The sequence below is a fragment of the Equus przewalskii genome, chromosome 16 (assembly GCF_037783145.1).
Source record: "Equus przewalskii isolate Varuska chromosome 16, EquPr2, whole genome shotgun sequence".
Lineage (NCBI taxonomy): Eukaryota > Metazoa > Chordata > Mammalia > Perissodactyla > Equidae > Equus > Equus przewalskii.
The window spans coordinates 74,864,496-74,885,582 of record NC_091846.1 but is presented as its reverse complement, the minus strand read 5'-3'; the positions used below and the strand labels follow the sequence as shown (position 1 = coordinate 74,885,582).

The 21,087-nt window shown below is 39.3% G+C and overlaps 1 long non-coding RNA gene across 2 annotated transcripts in view; it reads right to left on the bottom strand.

Annotated features, from left to right (window-relative positions):
- The window catches only part of LOC139076530 (uncharacterized), a 32,313-nt gene extending 18,399 nt beyond the window's left edge, over positions 1-13,914 (bottom strand). Inside the window, exons 1-2 of one of the 2 annotated variants that reach the window (XR_011528249.1) lie at positions 13,719-13,914; positions 2,693-2,810 (exon numbers count right to left, since the gene is read on the bottom strand). This is a non-coding gene — a long non-coding RNA (uncharacterized lncRNA). The remainder of the gene's footprint in view (positions 1-2,692; positions 2,811-13,718) is intronic. The other variant, XR_011528250.1, reaches the window with a different exon arrangement.
- Positions 13,915-21,087: the final 7,173 nt, after the last annotated feature.

The window sequence follows — 21,087 nt, the reverse complement described above, 5'->3', positions numbered from 1 at the left end:
AGAAAAATTCTCATAATAATTTTATGAGGTAGATAATATTTTTTGCTTATTGTATTGATTGATTGAGGAAATTGAGGTGTAGGAGTTATCTGCCCAAATCCATGTGACTAGTAAGAAAGAGAGACTGGAATTGGTGAAAGTGTGATTCCATACATTCCGAGGCCCTCCTGTAGCCAGCACCTGCCACAGAAATAAGTCTGAAGGTCAGAATTAGGTTAAATAAAGAATTTATGTAATATTTTTCCAAATATTGATATGTATTCTAAACTATCTCAAATAATAAGTGATCTACACTAGAAATAAAAAAAAATTAGATATCATGATAAAAACTGGGAGAACAAAGTATTTTGGAGAGTTTTTAAAAATGTAAACTAAACATTCTCAGGGAAGTTTTCCCAGTTTAATTTAAAAATCAGGAAGGAACAGTGTCATCACAAAATATTATCCAGGATTCTCCCCTCCAATATAAGTAACAGCTAACATTTATTGAGTGCTTACTGTGTAGCAGGCACTGCTTTAGCCCACGAAATGTACCATTTAATACTCCATATTTTACAGACAAGGAAACTGAGGCATAGACAGGTTAGAGGAATTGCTGAAGGTCGATCAGTTGATGGAGCTGGGTTCACACCCAGGTACTATCTCTTCCTGAGGTCACGCTCACGGCAACTCAAGTATATTGCCGTGTCCCCACGGGCACAATGTGCACTTTTTGACTTTGCCAATTCCTCTGTGTGGGGGCAGAATCTTCCTTAAACAATACGTGATATACCTATTAACCAGCTGTGACTTCATTTCTCATTCTTACGTCTCTTGGGGAAGACTATACTACTCCCAGATCTGTCTTTCTGATGTGATAATTTCCCTCCCTTCTTCAGGCTTCAGGATGAAATGAGAGAAAGAAGTATATGTCTATCTTTCTATACTTACATATCTCTATCTCTATCTGTGTATCTATATGTACCCATTCATAGCTTTTCCCTTTTCCTGTACAGAGGATTACTTGTAGAGAGGCCTTACTTGGAGATATTCAAAAGTGACAGATTTCTGAGGTGGAACAATGTGTACAATGGTCATTTCATCCTTGACAAAAACAATGAAAATCTCTTAGGTCTCTCTCTCTCTATATATAGATATATTATGCATACATATATAGAAATGACATAGAGATATATATGTCTATGTGCTATCTATACACATATACACTTGGGTATGTTAGATAAATGGATAGATGATAGAGGTATGAATATTTTTAAGGGTGAGTAGAGGAAGTTTAATATTTACTTCCTATAATGACTCAATATTTTTCTTCCAAAGTAACTGATTTTTGTCTTAGCCATTAGTAGTGTAGAAATGCGTTCATTGTGTTTTTGGCTTGGTTTCAAACTTCAGGGGTTGAGTATATATCTTTGATGGCCACAAGCTGTGTGATCCACTTTGTGCAACCACTTCTTTCTGTTTATTATCAGAGAAAGCTTTTCCAAGTGAGTGGCCATAAGCCAAACTTCAACCCTTTATGACCTACCTTAGACCCATCTTCTGACCAGCATCTTCACATTATGAAAACTGGGCTGAAATTCCTCCTGATTCCAATTCAAAAGCTTTATGTGCTGGCTATGAATGTCCCTTTGTACAAAAAATAGTATAATTTTTTAAACTCTGTACTGTAACAGAGTAATACAGAGTTATCTCTGTATAACTAAAACATAAAGTTCTATATTTAATGACTGAATTAAGAAAACCTTAATTTTATCTTTAATTTTTTTTCTAGATAAAGAGGCACAAAGCAAATATATCTTTAAAACTTTCTGAACGGAAGCACATAAAAATAATTACAATCTATAATTCAGAGCTTTGTTTTTCATAAAAGTAATAAATTAAGCATTCTCCTTCGAGATTTCTTTATTGTGCAAAATGAGACTGGTTAGGTCAACCTGTTCTTTCTACCACTTTTTGACATGCCAAGTACAAGCATTAACATTCCAAAGAGAAATGGAAAATGTTCCAGGGTTTGAAGAAGGACTACTGATAATCACGCTAGAAGTAGACGTTGATTATTGTTGTCTCCCCTCCCTCGGGTCCTTGAAGATGTTTTCGAGGGAGCAATTGTGAGCTGAAGGAAAGGAAAGCAACGTATTTTCACAGTTTTTAATTTAGTCTGAATATCACACTGAAGAAAGAAATGACAGGCTAGCCCACAGCCAAGGTGTTCCCCGGCACAGTGGGTCCATGTGCTCCCTCTTCACATCGCAAAGCCTTTGCAAGATGACTTCAGTCTTTGTTCAATGCACGAATCTCCCCGATTCCATCCGAGATCCTCCTGCGGTCACAAGGAAGCCAAAACTGAGCAGAGTCCTCTTTTCACACCTGCATTCTTCCTGCCTCTCCAAGGATCCTGCTGAGAGCAGCATGACCTGCTAATTTCAGTCATTGGACATAATCCGCTTCCACCGATGCAAAATAATGTGTAAAATATTCTTATGTCCACGTGCACACACGCAGAAGCCCATTACAAAGTGCATTTCCAAGACATACTGCTTAAAATATTTTTTTATCTTATTTTAGTACCCCCCCCAAATGCCTCCCATTTGGATCTTAATTAGCCAATTCTCTTCATAGACCTACGCTATTGAAAGTAGCATTCATTGACTAGCGCACACATTCAATAATAAATATAATGATGGTAACTGACCTTTGTTGCAGAAGTAGAATTTATGTTACGTGAATATTTATCCACAGGGCTTACTTAGGGACATCCTTTCTTACTCTATTTCTTCTGTTTCAGATTTACGGTGCACTTGTCAATGCCTCTGTGGATAGAAACATCAGATCATAAGGATGAGAGCAGAAAATCAGAAACCCTTCACATCTCCAGACTGTAGAAGCTTGTGCTCAGAGAAAAAAGAAAGTATTAATGGATCTTGTTCAAAAGGTCGCGTGTGCTGAAAGTGATATCTCGCGACACTCCGTGAGTAAGACGCAGAGTCACAATCAACGCCTCTGCTGTCTGATTTCCCCTCCTCACGGCACCTCATGTGCTACCGAGGAGGGTTCTTAACTTGGAATATGCATCAATCTTGCAAAAGATTCTAAAAATTGGAAGAGTAATTGAAAAAAAATGATATTTAGTAATGCAATACTACTTCAAGAGGGAAGAGAAAGAATTCCTTCTCAGGGTCATGACAAGGATAAGACCAATGAGAAAAGCCGCGGATGGTTCTCCTGCACGGCCATTGAATCGCTCTCTTCCTGAATGTAAATAATGATATGACAGATAAATGTGCATTACATCTTTTTATTTGTAGGATGTATATTCGCACTAATTCGTTATCTTTAGGTTTAATTGAATGTTTGTAGATATTCAACTGTTACTAATATGATTAACTTTTTATGTATCTCCTAGACTATTTTACTTGAATATGTGTTCAGTATATGTTTTTTGACATTGATTATGCTTGGCTGAATTTCTAGTCTTTCGTGCTAAAATTTTATGCCAGAGTAAACTCCTAATTTCAACTCAGCCTACTACCATGCTTTTATTCTTTTATAGTTTCTAAAATATACATTTTTTGTAATCAAAGTCTGATGTACTCTGAAAGAATTTTTTTAAATTGACAGACATGACTGAACTCATTGAAATAAAAACATTTTGTTATTTCAGAAACTCAGTGGGATAAATTTTTCTTTGAAATGTAGATAATAAACTTAATTTTAAAAATTGAAAAAGAATTTAGACTTTGTGTATATCATCTTCTTAAGAATTGCAGAAGAATTTTTTAAAATGCAATTAAAATGAAAGATAACATTTTCACCTAACAGACCAGCAAAAACTGAAAAAGGGTGACCATGGGCAGGACTGGTGAGAGCAGCGTTCTCTCACCCCGCTGGGGGGACTGCAAATGGCCATGGTGCTCACCAGTGTAGGGAAAGTCTTTAAAATATGCATCCTCTCCAAGGCAGTGATTTTATTTTTAGGAATCCAATCTATGAAAATAACCAGAAATGTTGGAAAGTTATACTTACAAGGACATTCATGCCGAGTCATTTATAATAGCTTAAGTTAATAAGCAGCATAAATATTCAGAAAAAAGGATTTAAGGAAATACTTTAAAAGAACACTTTTAAAATAAAGCTGTAAAGAAATGTTTGTTGGCATGGAAAGACATTGGTGATATACTGCTAAGCAAATGGAGCAGGCTACATCTAGCATAATGCTGATTTTTATGAGCTTACATGTGTTATTATAAATGCACAGAACAAAGGTAAGATAGATATATCCCAAATGTTAGCATCACTTACATTGGACTTGTGAGGCAATGGGAGATTCAGTTTGGTTTTGCTTTTTTATCATTGCCTTTTGTTTCTAATTATTTATTTTTATATTTTCTTCATATAACATCTGTTATTTTATAGAGTTAAAATAGTTTAATAGCTTTTAAATGGAAAAATGGTTAATAGAAATTACGTTTTTTTTTCTCTCTATTTTTTTCCTTGCTGCATTCAGGAGAGTGGGGGACAATTCCCTTTTCCCAGCCTCTTCTCCCTTCTACTCCACCCAGACCCAGACAGAAGATTAGCAAATCCACTTGGTCATGCTCCGTGACCAACTGCATCATGAGTGAGGTTGCTGTGCATCCAGACTTCGCCCCCATAAATGCAATGTCTTTTTTTTCTTCTTCATCTTCTTGGCCACAGTGGCTCCATGAACTAAGGCTCCCACCCATGCTTAACGCCAGCTTGCTTTCTCTCTCTTTCCTCACGTTGTGTTGTTTGTGTTTGAATTCTTTCATCTCCTCCACCATCTCCTCCTGCCGAGAATGGTGAGATTCCAAAATTGGGTTTGGGCTCTGTGTGGTGAAGAGGAGATCGTGGCTTTAGGTGAGGCAATATTGCCAGTCCTGTTTACCAAAGTGCTTCCTCAGATATTGTGCACAAGCCCAACCAATAGTAGAATGGTATATTGAGTTTTATTTTTCTCCCATCATCCCTTATGCTTGTAATTCCCTTGGGAGCCTGCTAAGTAGGGGGCACTGAGATTTGAGGTAGGACAGCCATTCCTCAGTCACCTAAGCAAATACCATTGAATAACTTTAAGATTGTGCCCAACCAGGACTGGCGTCATGAACCCTCAATCTGGGCTGTCCTGCAGGCCCCACCCATAGACTGGCCTTGAGTTTGGTTTAATGCTGTGCTGTTGTCATCTTAAAATCTTTAATAAACTTGGGACAAAAGGCACTGGGCCCCACAAATTACCTAGCCAGTTCTAGCCTCAGTCCCAAACACTGAATGTTCTTTCTGATAAATATGGCAAAGTCAACATTCACATGTAGATAGATTTGTTTTGCATGTTGGGGAAAAGAACATAGGCATATCTCCTTCCTTTTGATTTTGCCCCTTGATACAAATCATAGTAAGAGCTGTCTTGCTTTCTCAGAAAGCCTCCTGAGTCCCTCCCTTTTGCAACTAAGTATAGATTTGCATTTGAGAATCATGTTCAGAGACGATGTAAAGTCTCTGGGCGCCCTGCGCTCTTAGCAGAAGAGGGGAATAGAAAAAGTTACCAAACAATGGAAAACCATAGATAGTCCATGAGCTCAAGATTCCTGTGTTGTAAGTATTCACTTAATCATGACGGGGGGCTAATCTTTGGGGGGTTCTAAACTTAGTGAAGATGAAATTCACACATAAATGGAGGAGCAAGCCTCCTACGAGGAGCCCAGCGAGGCTCTCTTGGATGTTAACCAGTCATTGATTGGCAGCAGGTCAGCTAGTAAATCAAATCATGACATCATAGAATGCTCGCAGTATTGATTTTTTGTCATGCCATTTCTAAGAAAAATAACATAACTCTCAACCTTCCCCAGGATTTAGTTCAGAGGCCTATGCTCATGGCCTTTCTAATCAATGTCGAATTTCCTTTGGGACAAGGTCAGGAATAGCTGTCTTTGAACAATGACTGGAGATCAGAATGAAATTATTTTCATCTCTTTTAATCCACTGCCCTGCCAACAAATTTATGTTAAATGCATGTAATATTCCAATCTGTTTAAAAGATTTGGTATAAAATGAAAGAACAGAGTGTATCATGAGTAACTGTCTGTTGACAGACTCCGGGGACATACTGTACTTGTTTTAAATTCATCATATTAAAAAGGATGTGGTTCTCTTTGCTAATACTCTTTCCAATTTGTTTATAACAAAATGGGTCAACGGACCATTAATTCAGTTACAAAACTGTCATCTCTGGCTTTAGGTTTTGTACAGCTAATGAGACTTCTCTGGCATTTGCTCACACAGCCTGCTCAGCACTTCACATTAACAATTTCTATTGATAAGGCTATTGGATTCAAAATGAATGTTTACATTGAAAGGGGAAACAAGTGTCAAATATGACGCTCAAATAGATACTCCAAGCTGGAGAAGCTTATCATGGCTTAAATCTCTACTGTTTATTCCCTCTAAAGAAAAGCAAAGACAATAGGAGACATGGGGATAAATGTAATGAAGAGAAACAATACCGAGGTTCTGAGAGGTTAATCCATGCACAACAGAGTTAATCTGGGAGAAGCTGGGGAGGTTTGAGGCTAAAGATTTAGACAAAACTTGCTACTTTTTCATCCAGTTGTATCCAATGAATGACTCTATTTGCAAAGGAGATTTTGGATTTTCAAACCAGTGGGGCAGAAGTTACATCCTTGATTTTTCTTGTTAAACACACTTGGGTACTTGTTTCCAGAATAAATGATGTCAAAGATCTTCATTTTCTTTTCAAACAACAAAACAAAAGGAGAATAACAATACAGATACTTAAGAAGACGCAGAATTTGACCCAAGGCCAAAAAGTCTCTGAGAGACAAACTGTATATTCAACAGATGCTGCAATAATATTATTTTGTAAAACAGAGAAGAAACGCCATTTTATTTTAATGTTCCAAAGGTTAAAAGATAAAAATTACACCTTTGATTAATGATCACTTAAATACAGTGCTTTTAAACAATCATTTATTTTAAAAATTGCATATTCTGCTTTATTAAATCCATCATATAAAGTCAAATAAATGAGATCATATCCGAAAAGGCCAAATATGAGTATGGCTTTGCTTTGCATATATTTGCAAAACATTTGCCTCACAAAGCTGGATGTAAAAACTTTCAAAATATGAGTGAATTAAATTCACTTAAAATTTTCTCAAGGTAAGAAACCAACCATAAGTGGAGGAGGCGGGGTGGATATTAAATCAAATTAATATTTCTGAGAGCTAACTGTGTTCTTTGAATTCAATAGCACACCTTCAAACGTATCATTAAGCACGTGCATGAAAATTCCCACGGATTACATGTGGGACCACATCACATACTGTCAACAATTACCCCATGCTCCACACCTGGGGGAACGGGAAAATCTGAAAACAAAGTAACAAAGACCAAACAAAAGTAACATTACAGCCCTTTGGAGAATGGTTGGCTGGGCGGGGGAGGGGGGGTCAAGGGTTACTGCCCAAGTGTTAAAAATCGGAATTGTCCTGAATCCAACAAAGTGTGTGCGTGTTCTCCCTCATATTTCTGAGAGAAAGATTTTATCTTAATGGCAATTTTCGTTTTGCTTTCCTAATTTGAACTGTTAATATGAAAACATATTCTATGGAATATGAAAACAAGCCTCTTATAAAAGGCGGTTAAATTTTACATATAATTTTAAAAGTATCTTAACCTAAAGAGGTAATACAAAAATTATGATAAAGTCTAACTGCTATTTGAAAATGTATTTACCATTGTTATTTCTATTGCTTAATAAAATGAGTTTGAAAGCAAATAAGACATCTTTATCTCCAAAAGATATGTCATTTGCTACATATTTATAAGTTCATTAGAAACGTTATGTTTATAAGAGATTCCTTTTGAATTCCGTTGATGAAGTCATATTTGATCTTATTAGTTAAACTATTTTCATCTCCTAAGGTATCATCTTTATATTGATTAAGTTGAAGTGAACACAATTTATAAAGCAGCAGTAAAAGAATGCATTTCTTATGCGTAGTTTTTGTTAATTCTTAGCTACTATTGTGTAACTCTGCTTTAAAAACTAATTTGTAATGTCATATGCTCAACTTCCTCAAGATTATTCAAAAGTTTCTAGGCAAGAACATCCTTAAAATAAACAAAATAAATTAAAATCTAAAAATGAGTGCTTAGTTATCATACTTTGCATAGCTTGCTACTGGAATATAAATAAGACCCCCCAACAACTGACATTATTATTTCATCCAAAGAACAAAGAGAAACCATGAAATTGTCTGAATTTACAGAAAAAAGAATGGTTTTCTTTCTTTCTTTTTTTTTTTTCTCTCTGGAGGACAGAACAAGGACCAATAATTGAAAATTACAATTACAGGTAGACTTTAGGTCAATGCAAGTCAAGATGTTTAGAATTACAGCTGCACAACAATCGGAATGGCTGCTTTGAGGTGTGGTGAGCTCCATATCACTGCAATTATTTAAGAGAAAATAGAAGAACAAGAAAAAACACCTTTCTGGTGAAAGCAAAGTCTTTATGGGCTTAAGCTAAAGAGCCCATAAGGCCTGTCTCAGTGGAATGGGTTACATTCTGCAAACACGAGTGAGTCAAAAGGCTATCATTTCAGGTGTGCATACATATATTTACCCAGGATTCATATAACTTTAGGAACAATGGGCTGCTTTTGAAAAATCATGATGAGACCCATTCAGGCTAATACTAGAGACAACTAACTAAAAATTACCATTTTTTAAAATGTGAAAAGTCTAAATGTTCCTCAAAACATTTAATCCTTTTCCCCTTCAGTCATCTCTCCCTCTCCTTAAATCACAAGGATGTAACTCAACTCAACTCTTTCGGGTGCTTCCCCATACGTCAATGTTTGTGGAACAGATGGACATACACGATTGTGTGTTTGGATACAGCCGGTCCCCCCAGAGGATTCCAAAGAAGGTGACAGGCAGGGCAGTGGCAGGAGACCATGGAGAAAGAGGAAGCGAAATAGACAGAGGCTGTTGAGGGCAAATAACCCCTGACATTTGTGCAGGGAGAAAAGAAACAGATTTTTTATTTTGGCTTTTTTTTTCCCCTCAAATAATAGCAGGTACAAGTAATGCCCCCGGGGCCCCTGGGAAGCCTTTCCTACTCCTCCAGATCTGACTGGGGACCCTGTTATGTGGTCCCAGTCTCCAGTCCTTCTTTCTCTCCTATCTCTACTGTGTACAAAGTGACTGAGCATCAGTGTCCGCTACGGAAAGTAAGATCCGGGAGCAAGGCAGCTCTACTTCCCCGTTCCAGAGCTCATGTTTATGCAGTGCTCACGGTGTAGTCTTCGTGCAGTATCTCCCTTGATCTTAACATCAGTTCTCTAAGGTGGGTACTACTTGTCCTGCCTGAGACAGCATGACACAGTGGATACGAGCTCGGACTTCGGAGCCAGAAGTGCCTGGGTTTTCATCCAGGCTCTGCCATTGTTAGCTGTCTAGCCTCAGGCACGTCAATTACCACCGTGTGCCTCCAGTTCCTCATCTGTCAAAAAAAGGATAAAAATAGTGCTTCCCGCATAGAGTTGTTATGAGCAGTAAATAATGACTAAATATAAGGCACTTGGCACAGAGTACATAAGTAAATGTGAGCCAGTATGACCCTGGTTTTGCAGATGAGGAAACTGAGCTGTGGGGAGCCCACCTCACAGGGAGTGAATGAGGAAGTTATCTTACTCATAAACGCTATGCAAAGAGTCTCTAAAGCATAAAGTAGAAAAACGTTATATTTCCAGAACAGAGAACAACCATAGGTGATCGACGAGTGTTGCTAGAGGGAATGAACGGTTCGTTCAGCCACCAAGGCAAGCTGGCCAGGGACACACGGGAGTCACTCTGCAGGGTGGATACTCGGGACCCACAGGAGCTCGAACATCTGTGCTTGAGAAGCTGTGTCCACGGGGAAGCAGCCTGGCTGAGACCCTAATGGGAGGTGGTTCCTAGCAGCTGACGGCTATTCAGAAAGTCAGTTCTTTCTTAATTAATCAGAATCATTACACACCGTCGACCTGCAGATCCATCTCCAAAAGAAATCCTGTTAAAGCAAACATGTTATCTGTAAGACGTGACGAAACAGCTTGGGGAGGGGACCCATGGGTGCCGGGGACAGGGACAGGCTTAGGAAGTATTCATTTACTCAAGAGACGTTGAACTGAGCAACTACTATGGACAGGACACCACAGTAGGTGTAGGCGTTGGTGAGGCGAAGATAGGTAAGGCCAGGTATTTCCAGCCCGGGAACTAAAGTCTTTCTTCAGTGGTTGATGACAGGGAAAATGATTAAGTACTTAAAGATGGGGAATATATCTAGATTCTCACTTTGCACCATACATTAAAATTAAACCTTAGATGTCTTAAACAATTAAATGTAAAAGAAAAAAATACAAACTATAAGTGAATAATTATCTGATTTGTTGGTAGAGTAGAACTTTGAAAATGCACAAGCTCAGAAAAAAAAATTGAAGAAGGTTGCAAGATGATAATTCAAAATGAATATGTGTGAGTCAAAATATCATGAAAATAACAAACAAGGAAAAATAGTTAAAATAAGCTTACAAAGTCAGCAATCGAATGCACCTCGCTGCTCTGCAGGTCACTGAGCCCCGCTGCGAGCTCACCACGCCGTCATTTTATGACCAGTCCAGCTCCAGGCCAGCACTGGGATTGCTGCTTTAGTGTTTTGATGTGCTCCCAACTTCTTATGTTGATTTTAGAGTTTCTCCTCCAACCCTTGACTGCTTGACCTTGGTCCTAATACACACTGGAATTCTTATCACGTCCCTTCCTCAGATGGGATCCTATCACATCCCCCAGAGTGCAGGCTGAGTCCAGCCCGAACCACCTTTTGAAGTGGCCTCGTCCTGTTTCCCTTCTAACATCAATTCTATTATTGACACCCTCCTGTAGAAGTTTGCTCTATTAATTTTTGTCCCTTCCAGGATTCTTCCCCACCGGTCTGCTGCTAAAAGTCCAAGCGTGCCTCAGAGCTTAGCCTAGCAGGTGGTGAAAGATGCTGGAAAGAAAACATCGATGTTTGTTTTACATGGCAAAAATTCATTTTTTTGGTCTCCTAATCAAAGGGTTCTCTTGGATTTCTGTTAAGAGATCTGGAGTTTTCCAAAGGACATAAGACACCCGTGGAGCAGAAAAAGGAGTCTGCTGTTTTCTGGTAAAGGGTGAGCCTACAGATCTACACATCCCTGAACTGAGTTCACCAACTGAGTGCTTACAAAAGTCATCATGCTTACAAAAGTCATCATGTCAAGATGCTTGGGACCTCTGAGCATGTTTCAACAAGATTTATGAAAAGTTTTCTTCTTCATAATACGATAATATTGCTTATTTTAAAAGTTGTACATTCTTTTACAAATTACAGTATTAAGGAAGACAAATATAATTAGGTGTTTGTCTCCAGTTGTTTACATTACGTTCAAACTTGAAACTCCTGTCAAGTCAGAAAGCTGGGAGGCTAATTGAAACGGAAACAGGAAACGACAATACACTCCTAACCCACGAGTTTCACAGCCTCATTAAAACTCAAAACGTGGGAGAGTTGTGAAAGGAACTAAGGAGAGCGTCCTACAGCACAGAGGCCAGAGATCAGGCTCCTCCATTGATGTGACTTCCATTACATGATGTTTGTTTGCACCCAGGGGTCAGATGTCTAATGGAGAGGCCTGCGGCCTGCAGTATTTATGTCATTTTGCATATTTGTCAATGAATTAGAAGACACAAAACATTGCCTAGGGTGTAGACTTGAGATTTTGCTATATTTGGGGGTATGAGGTCTTTTTTTGAAGAAGCAGCTGGAAGAAAGATGTTTTTAAATGTATTATTGAAACTCCAGTCTAACCATGAGAAAAACATCAGACAAATGCCAATGGAGGACATCTACAAAATACCTGACCAGTCCTCCTGACACCGTCAAGGTCATCAAAACAAGGAGAGCCTGAGAAACTGACACAGCCAGGAGGAGCCCAAGGAGATGTGACAACTAAATGTAATGTGACTTCCTGGATGGGATTGTAGAGCAGAAAAGGGAAGTTGGGTGAAAACTAAGGAAATCTAAATAAACTGTGGATTTCTGAGAAAAATAATGTATCAATATTTGTTCATTAATTGTAACAAATGTGCCATACTAGCGTAGGATGTCAATAATAGGAGAAATGGTAGAGGACACGTGGACACTCTCTGGACTACCTTCTTAATTTTTCTGCACATCTAAACTGTTCTAAAAAATAGTCTAGTTAAAACTGAAAAATAAAAAATATATTTTACTTAAAGTCTGTTACTAAACTTCAAGCAAGATAAATAACTTTGGTAGGTGATAATCCTTACTCTTTTCAAATATTTTTCTTTTTATTGAACAAAAAAATGTAACAACCTATGTTCACATTCTCTATTTTTTTTAATTTATGGTCTTAAATAATTTTTTTGAGAATTTTTTTCCTAATTTAAGAGTAATGACTGGTCATTGTAGAAAATTAAGAAGATACAGGTAAAAAGAAAAAAATTAAAATTATGCGAACACATACAACAAGCGGGATAGCTCAGTAGGGAAAGTATGCTTCCCATGTCTGAACAGCTGAATATACAAAGATTACATAATTTATACACAGCTAACTTATAGCAGCTGCGTAGCGTTTCATTATATGATAGACCATTCTTATTTGGCCAGTGCATTATTTTGGGACATTAACATTCTTTACAATCTTTTAGAGTTATTTTTAAAAACCCCACTCAGCCGAGCATTATTTCTGTTAATTGTTGCATATGTCTGTAATTATTTCCTTAGCATAAATGCCTAGAAATGGGATTTCTGAGTCAAAAGCTATGAATAATTTAAAGATGTTTTAAATGTTGCCAAATCACTCTCCACAGTTGTGTCGCTGCACATGCCAATCAACTAAGTTTGAGAGTGTCTGGAATGTTCGTTCATTAATTAGATCAGCCATTCAACAAAAATACTTAAAGAAACCCTTCCATGTGCCATGTTCTTGTCATAAAAGGCTCTATTAGAAAAATATAAAACAGATGACAAGAGGATTTTCAAAAGAAATTTTATATTTTAAAACTATAACATTCTGCACTAAAAAATGTATTTTCTTTCCTTGTGGCTCCGTTATGAAATATAAATTAACATTATTAAATATAAACTATATTAAGTAATGAAGGGAGAAACAGACATTTACGGGTCCCTCTATATATTTTTTCTACTTCCCATAATAACAGGGCTTCAATTAAAATCAGTTCGTAAGCATGTTTATTTTGAAAAATTGGAAATTTATCAATTGAACCCCGTGTGTTTTATGTAAAACAGTCAGTATAACACGCTATTGTAGAAGGCCTGCCTTTTCGCCAACAGAATGAAGTGGGTAGGAAATATTACTCTACTTTCTGTACATCGGCTGCCCTGGCTGCCCCGACCCGTGGTTCCAGCATTATGGGAAATGCAATCTTGGATGTCATTGCACCATCCCTTGTCCTCAGAGCCTGCAGAGATCCTTTCAGAAGTAGCCACCCCAGTCCTCTTATGATCCTTGCAGGTCAGGAGGCTCTGCGGCCTCCGCACAGCTAGGCTCCTTCAGAGTTTGGGTCCCTACTGGTGGAGAGACCAAAGACCTCTTTCCCTTCTAAATCTGGAACCAGTTCCTTCTCACCTGGGCACGGTGCCTGCTCCCCGGAGCACGTCGGTGCAATCCCCGGCCTGCGCTTTCTCTCCAGCAAAAGAAAGACCCAGCCTCAAGGAGAAGCAGCTTCTACTTTTTAGTCCTGCTGAAATGCTCAGGCAAAATCTCACGAAGCTACAACTACCTGCTGGAATCCTGCGGAGGGAAAATACAGAGGAAAGAGAAGACAAAAGAATATTGCAAACTCTTTTTCTTTTTCCAAAACAGGATCTTGCCTAGTGTAGATAGTGTTATCGCTATCCTGACATGACTTCTCCAGTCATCTCAATTTCCCAGGAATTAGTAGACTGAGGGGGTTGGGGGGTAAGGTCTTTGAACAACTTAAAACAAAACCAAAAAGAAGGATTCATGGTGGGCTTGGAGTCAAATAGAGTTCACGGCTTTAGATCAGGATCTTCAGATCCCCGTTCTCTGCGCTCGGAGCTGCAGCAGACAACATTTTAATGCAGGCGAGGTTCACTCAGCTTTCACCTTCTGCCCATATCCTTGTCCACCTGGACAACCTTCCTGCCTTAGCATCCTCAAGCTCCCATATTTGACACTGGCATTTCCTCCACTTTTCCTCTCAACCCGAGGCTCTGCGTGCTCTCAAGGTGAGCTCAACAGATAAGCAGGATCAGGTAAGCAAGAGCGGAAAATCCTTCTGAGACTAAGCTCTAAGTGTACAAGCAGAGATGTAACATTCAGGAAGGGAATGTCACGCCCGTTCCTGGGAAAGGTTGCTGCCATAGCAAACCAACAGGAGACCATTTGGAGCAAGTGAATGAATTCTGCCTTCTGTAAACTCAGGAGTACAGTGCCGTTGGCTCACCATGAATGCAGTTACTCTGCTTACTTGGAAGGGCTGCTGTGAACAGGTGGGGAGCTGGGAGGAGGGTGCGGTACTACACATTTTCAAGAGTTTCTGAAGCAATGACAGGCACAGAGGCATCTGTTCACCATAATTTTCTACATAAAGGGTTTGTTTTTTTTTTCACTTAAACTGAATACCCTTCCTCTCCACATCCAGCCCACTCCTGGAGTCAGGATTAATTAATCCATCTCTGGACCTGAGTGACACGTTGTTTACATGTCCATGAGTGTACTTGGTTTGGCTCTGTCGGAGTTGTGTAGCTACTTGTTTCCTCTATCAGACTGTGAACCGTTCCACGGCAGGGGCCAGCCTCGTTCCTGGATTCCCTAATTCAGTCAGCAGTGTCCTTTTCTCTGCTCTAAGGGAGACTGCAGTTAAGTAGCTGAGCTAGATATATCCAGCAATGATAAGCCAACGTGGGGGTGTAGAAGTACATGAAGAAGATACTAGATTTCATTGCTAGAACCAGCAACTGGGCTGTTTGTCCTTATAATCTCACCACTTTGCACAGAGCTTGGTGCATCCTGAGACCTCTGTTTGCTGAGCTGAAGTTGTGTCCAAAGTTGAATTTAGATTCAGACTCTCGTCCTCTTCCTGCTGGTTATGTAATATGTGGCCTTTCCCCTGGTCTGTCAGTTCCCTAGTATTGAAAATAAATTATCTGTGTAAAAAATGAATAGTATTCTAAAAAATGATGCCGCCCTAAAGATATGCGAGCAGACAGTGCTTCTTCAGTTTCAACACTAGAATGCATTCTCAGTCTCCAAAAAATAATAGTAGTCATAAAGCTAGCTAAAAGATGCGGCGATGATCTCGTAGTCCAATCTGATTATTTCATGGCTGGTAACACTGAGCGCACATAGGTGGTGAGGAGGCCTAATGATGGCAAACATGGAGCACGTCGCGGTCTCTGTATAAAGGATCGAGTAAGTGCATCTATCTCAGGGTTTGGAAGATTTTATTTAACCCCCCACCATCTCAGCAATTAATATTAATAGAAATTCCACAGTTTCATGTTCTGTGTTGAAGTGTATTTAAGTTGACTTAATGTTATGTTGTATCTCTTACAAGACTGTAGAGGTTTTGGTGTGGGGACTTGATCTTTTACATCTCTTATATTAATATCCTCATCGAGGGTTAGCTCAGTGAATGTATAAATAATCTCTTTGATCTGGATTGGGTGCTAGTTCTATTTGAATCTACTAACATTTTTCTTCACTTTGATCCTATTAGTCAAATTGAAGAAAATCTTTCTAATCAGGATGGCCCATTTACCTCTAAAGAATTAGGTTTCTTTTTGGAAGTTAACAGAATTGAGTTTGTAAAGATTTGAGAAAAGTTCTAACATATAAATTTAGTAAATAGATACATATTCCTTTGACCAATAAACTTGTATTATTTTATAATCAAAGCTCCAGATCCTTTATTAAACATTTTCTTCTTAGGCCATAAACAGAATAGTTTACATGAGTTATTCCAAAGAAAAGGCTCGTGAGTTTGGGTGGGAGATATTTCATGATTCGTGATGCCTCTCCCTGTACAATCAGTAAAAACTAATCTTAAACACCCTTCATCATTTGTAAAAACTGACCCTGCAACATTCTGGGATAGTTACCTCTTCCTTTTGTCAGAAACAAAAATGATTTAAAATGCTTCTAAAAGAATTTCAAAGATAAGTGCTTTCAAAAATCACAAATAACTATTAACTGTTCATAAAAAGGAGTCATAAATCCTGATGTGAAGCCAATAGTGTTTAGACAAATTTAGGAGATGACATTCTGGACCCAGCAACACCTAGAAGATCTTTTCACACATCATTTGGTTTTTTCTTTTTGATGGATGGATGAGCAAACTTTAAGGAGTCAATGGGCAGATAAAAGTTGAAATTGGAAAGGACAGTAATGTTAAGACAAGTTAAAAGCTCTTTTCGACCCCAGTTCCCAACACTGCCTCCCCAGCTGTTTCCCCTGTGAACTTTTTGTGTTTCATTCATTTTGCTGGAATTGGAAATGGAGAGGCCAAGAAAAGGCCATCTCCTGCTTCATTGACTAAAGCTATCCTGCAAGCGGGTTTAATGGGTTAGAAGCGAATACCAGTGACAGTTCTAAGGAAAGTTACCAAGTGTTTCCAGTGCCTGCAGAGGCCCCCCTGGGGCTCTGACTTCTTTGCCTTTCCTCCCAGTCTCCTTTGCTCTTATCTGTGGAAGCTTCCAGGAGAAACCAGGGGCATCTATTCAGAAACAAAACCCAGGGCTAATAGAAGTGTGCAGAGCCTCATTAAGGAAGGGTCTGGTAAAGAACCAGCTGTAATTACAGCTGACTTAAAAGTGATGGACCCGTGAACAGAGACTCTCTAAAGAGAGAAATCAAATTTCCTTTAAATTTGCAAACTATTGTTTTCTTTTGTTTAACCCCTACAAAGGGGTAGTTCTCTTCCGTGATGTGAGCCCTCTTGGTTATGCTCACTTTCTCTGCACGCTTCTGTTTCGACCATTTTCTTACATCATTTTCCCACGTGGTTTCTGCAGATGCACATCAGGGAAGGGGCCACAGACGAGTGAGATTCTTTCTATCAACTGAGCACAAGAAAGGCCTTTCTCCCCTAGTTCCTCCAAGCATGTACTTTGTGATATCTATTTTTCCCTTTTTGTTGGAATATTGTATACAAGAGAAAAGTGCACAATTCATAAGTGCACAGCTCTCTGAACGTTCGCAAACTGAAAACTCCTGTATAAGCAGCACTCAAACTAAGAACAGAACTGGCCAGCACATCAGTTTCTTAGCACTGCTAAAACAAAGTCCCACCAACTCGGGAGCTCGAAACAACAGACATTTGTTCTCTCACTGTTCTGGAGGATCAAGGTGTGGGCAGGGGTGGTTTCTTCTGGAGGCGCTGAGGGAGACTCTGATCCACGGCTCATCCTAGCTTCTGGCGACGGCAGCCATCCTTGGTGTTGCTTAGCTTGTAGGTGCGTCACTCCGGTCTCTGCCTCCGTCTTCACGTGGCCTCCTCCTCGTTTGTTCTCTCCTCTTCTTATAAGGATACCAGTCATGTTGGGCTAAGCCCCACTCTGATGATGGGCCTTCACTTGATTACATCTGTAAAGACCCTGTTTCCAAATTAGGTCACATTCATAGGTACTGGGGGTTAGGACTTCAACATATCTTTTTGAGGAGACACAATTCAATTCATAACAATCTGTTCCAGACACCCTCTCACCCCCCTTCCAGTCAGTAACAACCCTCCCCAAGGTGGCTGTCAAGGATACCCACTATCCTGACTTCTGACCATAAGTTTGTCTTTTGAACTTTATTTAAATGATGCATAGCAATTCTTTGTGCTGTAATATGATTTTTAAGGGTGGCTTCCCAAACATTAGCACTCACTCAGATTCTCTGCACTGGCCCCACCATTAATATTCCTGACCAACAATCAATTACATTATCGGCATATAGTTTTAAGAATAAGTTAACCTATCACAAAATTATTATGCAATTATTATGAAGGGAAGTGAGGACGTTCAGGACATGCCACCCCCAAATATGGCACCATGGCACATGGAATATTTTAGGCCGGAGGAGTTTGAGAAACTGACACGCCCCCACCTTAGACACATCATAAGACCCTTGTGTGACAGGTGCCCTCCCTACAGCCAGAGGAAAGCAGCATCCTACCTCCAGGATGAAGGGACACTGGGAAGAATCCAACTGAACAGGACTTGTTAGGTTTCCTTCGGTTCACTATACTTACCTAATACTTCTTAACCTATCATATCCTTCCATGACCATCCGCTCTCCCTCAAACCTGGCAAAAAAAATACTCAAGTTTAACCATTTATTCAGATCTTCATTTCCTTATGAAGGTTCCCATGACATAAAACATATTAAACAAACATATATGCTTTTCTCCTGTTAATCTGTCTTTGTCAGTCTAATTTCAGACCCAGCCCAGGACACTAAGAAAGTTGACGAAAACTTTTTCCTTCCCTACAGAAGAAAGTAAAGAAAGTTTGTTTGTAAGCAATGATTCTGTAGCAGTGGTAAAGCTTGAAACGAATGCATCAGAGACATTCAGGTCAGCCCTCAACATTTCTAGCATAGGGTGTGCAAGGAATGCCCCGTCTATATGTCTCCCACCTAATTTCTTATTTTTAGCCACCAGGGCAGTAGAACCTTAAAATCGGTTGATTTAATGTATCTGCACCCCTTTCCTTGGCCTGGGGCTAAGTTCTGGGGAGCTATGTGCTGGGGAACCAGAGAAGGGCTTGTGGATCACTCAGGTTGTCTGTGTCTGCCGGTGTCTGCTGAGACATCCGCAGGCCATCGATTGCAGGCTATCAAAGCACCTCGGCCTTTGAAACAGCCCTGTTTGTGTTGCACACCCCAGCTCTAGCAGCCTTGTCCTCTCTTTCCAAGTTCCCAGAGAATCCTCCTGCTGCTCCTGAGCCGAGTGAGGGCCCTGGGATCTCTGAGGCCATTTCTTTGCTCTCGGCTGCCTTGGGCTTTGCCATCTTCCCAGAACTCTGCAGGGAAGCAGGTGGGAGCACATCCTGCTCTTATCTCAACCCCTTCCCCTGGGGTCATTCTGCCCAGCCCCGGGGACTCTATCTCGTGGGGAGACGGGAAGAGAGGGGAGTTCTATCTTGTTTTCTGTTCTAATCATTCTCCTAATCATTTTGTCTCAGCCTTGGCCCTTCTAAGTTCTTAATATATCCCTATTTTAAGACCATGAACACAACATGGACAACCTGGTTGCGTAACTGTGGGCAAGTTATTTATTCTATTAAAGACTGTCCTCATCTGTAAAGAGGGGATAAGAACAATTTCTGCCTCAGAGGGTTTTTTTTTTTTAAGGAGGGGAGTTGAATTAACTGAGTTTATCTATGTAAACACTTACAACGATGTCTGGCACATACAGAGACTCTATAATATCAGCTATTATTAAATTATTTATATGCAGCTTAAATGAGGAAGTGGGGACAAAATAAGAAGAGGAAAAAAACTCGACTCGTAAATTAAGAACAAATAATTATTTCCTAAACTTAAAAAAGTCATTCTAAACCCAATAACAGGATGGTAGAATGAAGAAGTGTAGTGAGATGCCAAGAATGGAAATCTTAATTGCGCTCTGTTTGCTTCAATATGGTAGCTAACGGGATTGTGAGAGTTTGAGGGAAATCCTCGCATGTGACCCAGACAGGAGACTCCCCTCTACGAGGTGAAAAACCTGGCAAGCAAATAAGCCAAAAAACAATTCTTTTTGGTAAGTTTAAGCCATTCAAAAAAGATAAAGTTAAGGTACCCATTTCATCTAAAAATATGGAAGGAGAAATAATGGCATCATGGAAACTATAATTAACTTTTCAAATGACCACAGAATTAATTAGCCAATGAAGTAAAAGCCATGGGCTGTCAACACAACAATTAGTCCTCACTGGCTGAGTAAACACAGATGGGGAAGTAGTCACTTCTAAATGGTTTTTCATTCTCTCACTTTCAGTGGTGTCAAACATACAACAATTAAGACTTAACTAGCATGTTAAGTGACACTGGTCTCACTGAATCTGAAGATCACTTTCACAGTAAACACTTTGTTTAGAGTGCCATACACCCAGTGGGGGAGAATAAATATTAAATGGAAATGAAACTGACACCTAAGGTCTCCTGTGTCTGCCATGTTGACAGTCATCTCAGCTGGAATGCACGGAAGCCCAACTGGATATCTATTGTACTCTCCAAGTCACACTCATCAACAAGTGGGGAAGCTTTTGAAAGAGAATTAGTGAGCAGCTGCTCTTCCTCTACATTAAAATGAGGGGGAAATGTACCTAAATGCAGCAGGGGAGACAAGTTGTGTGGGAGATTCAACGGACTTATGAAGAGTAGAAGTTGCTAAACACAGGCAGGTACTAATAAAGCTAATTGCAGGATCTTCTTTAAAGATATTACAAAATCAGAGCATAGTCTGTGAACATTTGTGTACATTGAGGCTTCAAATTAAGATAAATGGATTAAAGGGAGCAGATTAGGGTTGACTAGGTGCTCTGAGATTTCTTCTATCTCACAGTACTGCAATGATTAAAGGATGCAAATACTGAGGAAGTCATGTAACACTTGGACCTATCTACAAACTTTCAGCAAGTCTTAGGAACTTGATTCCAGATTCAATTATGGCCGCTACTTTTTCAAGCTACTTTCTGTGTAGGAAGTCACTACTATAAAATAATTGGGTGGATATCGCAGAGACTAGTAATAGAAAAAGTATTTAAAAATTCTGATATGACCATTAATTATTACATGTCCTGGCTGTAAACCATGAATTACCCAGAAAGTGCTTTCCCAATGAGTGACTTAAACAAGAAAGCTCTGGTTCATTTTGTTTTCTTTTGTTAACGTAAAATGTTTATTAAAATTCAATGGAATCATTCATATTGTGCAGAATAATATTTACTTGATTGGGGGGAGGTTTGTGATATATTGGTCTTAA